The following is a 7,521-nucleotide window of genomic DNA, read 5'->3' as shown; positions in this document are numbered from 1 at the left end:
AACTTGGAACAGAGTACGGAGGGCAAACACACGGGCACTGGAGAAACAGGAAGAAGCTGTGGGCCGTACGGCAAGAATGCCACAGTATAAGTTTGGTAAGTTGGTGATGTTATCAACTTCGAATACTCCGAAGGGAAGATAAAATAGTTTTTCGAAAGTACCAGCAGCCATACCAAGTGGCAGAGACCATGTCGCCAGTAAATGTCAAGATTCAGCTGTCAACGAGAACGACAACTGTACACGTATAGCAGCTAAAACTTTTTCAAAGGAGTCCTGAAATTATTCCAGGGATATGACATACGGACCGGAAAAAGGGGGTGAAAAGTAATAATGTTCCTACCCGTAGGTGAGGTGTAGAGAAGGCGAGATGGTGCGTTTCATAGCAGGACCATTGATCTTCGTCGAGGTGAAGCTTTACGGAACCAGCACTTGGAAGGAAGAGTGCTCTTCGCCAAGCAGGAAGACGTGGTCATCACAAGTCATGGCTGAGTGATATAGGTGGTATTCAACGCATGGGAGATGCGTAGCGAGGTGAGAAAATTGGAAGGAGCATTCGGCAAATTCCGCCAGGTAACGTAAAGGCATGGAATAATCAAAGGAAGGGCCGGGTATGTGAGAGAGTACATGGGGATACGAGAAATTAAGGAGTGATGTTTATTCCACGTACACGAAGGAAGAGGAGTTGGATTGTCGGTGGAGGTCGGCTTATGAAAACGATATTTTGCCCTGCTGATGAGGAAGACATTCGAAAGATGAGCGACACCGTAGAAGAGGTTAAGGAGTGAGCAAAAGGGAACAAAGCCGTGAGTGATTGGCACACTACGCAGAACGCAAGTTTAGAGAAAGGCGCTTTACATAACACGCGACTACTACAAGGGACTGGAGAAGTAGAGCGGTATGCCACAGCTGCAGAAGAGACAGTTAATCAGAATATCAGGGAACTATGAACCAAAGTAGAAGTCTTCGGCAGGTAAGTAGTAATAACAAAATGGTTGCAGCCTGTAGAAAATAGTGTTTGGGAAGCACAAGGGAAAGTAACAGAACTACACGACGCTACGCAGCAGGCTGTAAGAGGTCACATAGGGTAAACTAGTCCCAGAGCAGTATTAAGAGTGAAATTACAATGAAATGAACACCCTTAAGCGGCTTACAGGCGTTGACATGTGTCAACGGGGACAGATGAAAATGTGTGCCCTGACCGGGACTCGAACCCGGGATCTCCTGCTTACATGGCAGGCGCTCTATCCATCTGAGCTACCGAGGACACAGACCATAGCGCGACTGCAGGGATTTATCACTGGCACGCCTCCCGCGAAACTCACATTCTCAACATATTGTCCCGCACTACATTCGTAGTGCCCCCGCCAATTAAACTCATTACTCGCGGCGCGTTGCCGATTCCCGTAAGAGTTCGGACACTGTTTGTGCATTCGCACAGAAGAAGAAGATGGTCAAGTGGCCGGTGAGCCTTAACTATATATATACTAAGATGGTATGTCCGAAAGAACAGATACCATCTTAGTATATATATAGTGTTTAGAGTATTTATGGAAAGTACAGATTGCTCTAACGCTGGAGCCGAGGTTGGTTGTAGAGTTTGAGCACAAAAACTTACCTTTTTGTTTCAAGGTAGCCACAGTATCAGTGAGAACTGATGGAGCAAAAGTTTACTTTTCTATACCTACAGCAGGGAAACAAGTACTTTACTAGTGCTACGTAATTCATGTGTATCCCGTCAGGTGGGGGATAATGAAGAAATTTGTAAGAGTAAAGACGCAGCAACTATTATCAATTGCAAAAGACTGGGGAAGATACGAGAAATGGGGGAAGCAAAGCTACAACAAAGCTACCGAGGCAAAAGCACAGTCTGTCCAAATACAGCAATAAGAGGGAGGGCAGGATTCCCGCACAGTGAAGTTGCTAATGGAACAAAAGGAGGTAAGAGAATGCACAAAGAAGTGATCGAGCCGAAATTGTACTTCCGACAGTTAGAGGCACATTGGTTGTACTCTGCCTTTTACAAGATGGTAGTAGTGGCTAGCTGTTTCGAGCAGGGGAAGCTTACGTGAGCAAAGAGTTTAGAATTAAACGAGAGTGCTTTGTTATTCAACGGAACAGCATGCGAGATAATGGAGCTTACTTTCCATCTGCCCGCCACGATTTGAGGAATAACTCAGCTGTATATTTCGCAGTCTCGTTTGTATTGGCCACAGCAGCCCCATGGATGTGCTACCTGTCGCAAATCTAACAGCTTAAACCAAACTATAGGGTCAAACTTAATGCAGTCTACAAACACGCTTCTGAACCAGCAGGAGGGGTGAGTATCCCTGGGAACCTTAGAACAGCATGTAAATTTATGTCGGGAGAATCAGTACCAGAAGGAGACGACACTGATAATTGTCATACCAACCACCGCAGTGACGCTTGTTCTGCTGAGAACAGGCCTTATTTTGGTATGTAGAAGATGAAGCACAACAATGAGTTTGGGCCCAGCCGTCATTCAGATTCCGTTGGCGCCACTGAGCATAAAAGCAGCAGAAGGAAGATGAACTCACAAAGGGATAGTGTTAAGGATAACTGATTAATTTTAGCTAATAAGTTTGGAACAGTGAGTTACAAGTTATTGTGAAAGAAGCCTAATAATGGAATAAGTTTCAAGGTGTTCGAATTAAGGAGCAGGGCAAGGGGCCCTGTAGAAATGTGTAAGATTAAGCGCTGGGTTAAGGAAACCAATTGTTAGAGAAGTTCTTAAGAGGCGAAACAGGGCCAGAAGGGTTGGTCGAGGGAGGAGGTCTCAATAGAAAACGAGGCCAATGTAGCATATCGACTGTATTCAATCAAAAAGTACGCCAGAGCAGAACTGAGTTACAACAGAGCCAGCCGTAGGTAGGCAAGAGTGTTACGTGTTGCGAAGTAAAACACGGCCGACAGGCATGGCGAAGTAGAGCCAGCTGGGTGCGGTATAGCAACAGCCGACGCTGCAATACGCTAGTGGACGGACGGAAGCCTTTCCTCACTTGCCACCACAGAAGTGTTTAGAGTATGTACCTCGGGCCCTGAACTAAAATAGTCTGGACCGTATAAGTGCTCAACCTTCGTGTAATAAAATATTCTCGTCTCAGTGTCACAGCCAACACCACAAGGGTGTGACACCCGGAGCAACATCCTGGAATGCAGTACGGGGTCTCCTGTTTGACCACGGGATGGGGCTGCCTGCCCTGAGTCACGAGAGAGCCGCCACCGGAGCAGAGAGCCAGCCACTCGCTATAGGCAGGTCACGGCCGCCTTCACGGTATTGTTAGCTGCGCTGCTGCACTGTCATGGCCACAGCCGGAGGCATCGCTGACAGCGACGTTTTGAGTTATGCCATGTTTGGCCTCGCTCCTTGCCCTGTCAGCAATGCCCGATGTGTTTCGCATGAAAGGCAACTGGACGCCTCCACCAAGCTGATTCTGATGTACTATGGCGGAAGGACAGAATAAAGAAGTTAGTTAACCAAATCTCGTGTCGTCCTATCTTCTCGTTTCACTCTCCGTCGGTGACAATCCATGGGTCATCTAACATAAGCAACTGGTGTCAAATGCTGGTACATTAATAACAGGTGTAGCCAACAGAATGTTGAATGCAAACATGCATGCATTGTGTATTACAGATGTCAGATGTCAGTTTATGGGGTGGAGTTCCATGCCTGTTGCACATGGTCAGTCAATACAGGGATGGTTAATGCTGGTTGTGGATGACGCTGGAGTTGTCCGATGATGACCCATATGTGCTTCATTGGAGACGGATCTGGTGCTTGAGCAGGCCAAGGCAACATGTTGACACTCTACAGAGAATGTTCAGCTACAACAGCGGTATGTGGGTGAGCGTTATCCTGTTGGAAATCTTCCCCTGTAACAACGTTCATGAATGGCAGCACAACAGTTCGAATCATCAGATAGACATAGAAATTTGCAGTCACAGTGCGTCGGATAACCACGAGAGTTCTCTGCTCTCATGCGAAATTTGCACCCCAGACCATAACTCCAGGTGTAGGTCCAGCGTGTCTATGCCGTAGACAGTATGGTTGCAGGGCCTCAACTGGCCTCATTCTAACCAGCACACATCCATCACTGGCACCGAGGCAGAACCAGCCTTCATCAGAGAACACAACAGACCTCCACCTGGCCCTCTAATGAGCTCTCGCTTTATACCATTCAAATAGTAAATGGCCGTGGTCTGGGGTCAGTCGAATGCACGCTACAATGCGTCTGGCTCGAAGCAGTCCGTCGAGCAACCGATTTGTAACAGTTCGTTGTGTCACTGTGGCGCCAACAACGCTCAAATTGCTGCTGTAGATGCAGTACGGTGTGATAGAGCCGTACACCAAACACGGTGGTCTTCCCTCTCGCTAGTGCCGCGTGGCCTTCCGTGCAGTACGGTGTGATAGAGCCGTACACCAAACACGGTGGTCTTCCCTCTCGCTAGTGCCGCGTGGCCTTCCGGAACCTGGCATTGTTGCGACCTTACGTTCTCGTGACCACCGCCGCCAGCAGTCATGTATAGTGGCTACCTTCCTACCAAGTCATTCTGCAGATCTCAGGAGGAACAGGCAGCTTCTTGTAGCCGTATTACATGATATCATACAATCTCAAAGAGGTGTTGGTAATGACGTCTTTTTCTCCTTAAAGGCATTCTCGACCAGCATCAACTCAGTACGTCCAATCTCAAAGTTAAATAAAGCTCACGACCGTTACAGCGTGTATTTAGGGCAAACCTCGTGTGTATCCTCATAGTGACGCTGCTAGTGCCACTCTTACGGGACTGTCGCGAAATCTGTACAGATCTCATCTTTTAGATGTGGAACACGCCAACCAACTTTCGTTTGTCAAACAACTCCTTCTTGGTATTGCGACTGTTCATCATCAGTATATGTAACATGCAATGATTTAATTTTACAGATACGGTAGTAATAAATGTGTGTACTGTGTGCAGAATGCGTTGCGAATACATGTAGTAGCAAAGAAGCAATAAATTAAAACGTAATACCAGATGCGGCAGATTTACGAATGAACAGCGAAAATGCAGTAAGCGACAAACTCTTTTCCTTTAGTCATTTTGTTGGGTGTCAGCGATAAAAAGTTTCGTAACGGTTTGAAATTATATGTAAAGTTTGTTGGAAGACGCCAACTACTCTCATTCTCAAATGATGGATGAACAGTCTAGGTAATTTGCGCGTCGTGAATTGCACTGCCTCAAGACATATAAAGGGTGTGCAAAAGTATAGAAACACCCTAAACACAACACATAACCTTGCCTAATACGATATAGGAAGCCCACTGCATTCCAAACAACTTCCACTCATTTCAGAACGGATAAATACAGGCCCCGTATGGCTTTCAAGTGTATCTCATACCATTCTTCCTTCAATATAGTGGCAAGTTCAGGTAACTACACCGAAGAGCCAAAGAAACTGGTACACTTTCCTAATATCGTGTACGGACCCCGTGAACACGCAGAAGTGCCGCAACACGACGTGGCATGGGCTCCACTAACGTCTGAAGTAGTGTTGGAGGGAACTGACACCATGAATCCTGCAGGGCTGTCCAAAAATCTCTTCTGAACAGCTCTTTGCATGGCATCCCAGGTATGTTCAATAATGTTCATGTCTGGGGAGTTTGGTGGCCAGCGAAAGTGTTTAAACACATAAGAGTGTTCCTGGAGCCACTGTGTAGCAATTCTGGACGTGTGGGGTGTCGTATTATCCTGAGGGAATTGCTCAAGTCCGTCGGAATGCACAATGGACATGAATAGATGCACGTGATCAGACAGGATACTTACGTACGTGTCACCTGTCAGAGTCGTATCTAGGCGTCACATATTAGTCCAATGCACAGGCCCCACACCATTTGAGAGGCTTCACCAGTTTGAACAGTCCCCTGCTGACATGCAGGGTCCATGGATTCATGAGGTTGCCTCCATACCCGTACACGTTTATCCGCTCGATACAATTTGAAACCAGACTCGTCGGACCAGGCAACATGTTTCCAGTCATCAACAGTCCAATGTCGGTGTTGACGGGCTCAGGCGAGGCGTAAAGCTTTGTGTCGTGCAGTCATCAAGGGTACACGAGTGGGCCTCCGGCTCCGAAAGCCCATATCGATGATGTTTCGTTGAATAGTTCGCACGCTGACACTTGTTAAAGATCCAGCATTGAAATCTGCAGCGATCTGCGGAACGGTTGCACTTCTGTCACGTTGAACGATTCTCTTCAGTCGTCGTTTGTCCCATTCTTGCAGGATCTTTTTCCGGCCTCAGCAATGTCGGCAATTTGGTGTTTCACCGGACTGATGGTCACAGTACACTCGGGAAATGGTCGTACGGGAAAATCCTCACTTCACCGCTACTTTGGAGATGCTGTGTCCCATCGCTCGTGCGCTGACTATAACACCACGTTCAGACTCACTTAAATCTTGATAACCTGCCATTGTAGGAGCAGTAACCGATCTAACAACTATGCCAAACACGTGTTGTCTTACATTGCCGTTGCCGACCGCTGCTACGTATTCTGCTTGTTTACATATCTCTGTATTTGAATACACATGCCTATACCAGTTTCTTCGGCGCTTCAGTGTATCATGGAGGTATATAGCGATCACGCACCCTTCTCTCCAACATAGACCACAAAGATTCAATAATATTGGGATCTTATGGCTGTGGTGGCCAGGAAAGATGCGACAATTCATCCTGGTGCTCACGAAACCATTGCTGCGACGCACCATGGGATGGACCTGATCAGCCAAAATGGTCGTTCAATGACTAACAGCAATGCGACCTTAAAGACTGCCCATGGGGCTCAAGGAGTACCACTATATGGCTGACCGAATCATCAGCGAACGTTCGCCATGTTTCACACTTGGGACGCAAACCCGGCCATAAGCTGGAAACAGTGTAAAAGAAGAGCCATCTGAGCAAATGTCATTCTTCCATTACTCCATAGTGAAGTCTTATGGCTTCGACTATACGTTTTCCTATTGCGGGCATCTGTGTCACTGACAAGTGGTTTTGGAATAATAGTTCACCCCGAGCTCTCTTCATGTTGTTTTTGTGCTGGTAGGGTTCGCAAAACAGACATTCAGTTCCGCAGTTACTTCTGCAGCTGTCATCTTCTTATTTTTCGTCACAATTCTCTTCAGTGACCGTCTGTCACGATCACGCAACACAAAGTTTCATCCGAGTTGTGACACAGCGGATGATGTTTTACACAGGACACGATTACCACCACAACTGATACTTTCAGCGTCTTGGGGACATTGCACAGGTGCTGTTCATGGCCAAATACAACAGTGCATTTTGCAGGCTTGGTCAACGTGCATTACTCGTGGTTTTTCCACATTTTTATCCAACCCTTAATAAATAGCCTAACTATGATACGTGTCTTATTGCTGTAAACCTTTAACAGAAGATTACGCCTCTTAATGATTAGATTATGACAGCACAATTTATGAAATACTGAACATAGGCAACCTGCAACTGAAATAG

The 7,521-nt window shown here is 46.7% G+C and overlaps 1 non-coding gene across 1 annotated transcript; it reads right to left on the bottom strand.

The window, feature by feature from the left end:
- Positions 1 to 1,190: 1,190 nt before the first annotated feature.
- Trnat-ugu lies at positions 1,191 to 1,265 on the bottom strand. The gene has a single exon. It is a non-coding gene; the product is annotated as a tRNA-Thr (tRNA).
- Positions 1,266 to 7,521: the final 6,256 nt, after the last annotated feature.

This window comes from Schistocerca piceifrons, chromosome 2 (assembly GCF_021461385.2).
Source record: "Schistocerca piceifrons isolate TAMUIC-IGC-003096 chromosome 2, iqSchPice1.1, whole genome shotgun sequence".
In the NCBI taxonomy this organism is placed as follows: domain Eukaryota; kingdom Metazoa; phylum Arthropoda; class Insecta; order Orthoptera; family Acrididae; genus Schistocerca; species Schistocerca piceifrons.
This window is presented reverse-complemented; position numbering and strand designations above follow the sequence as displayed.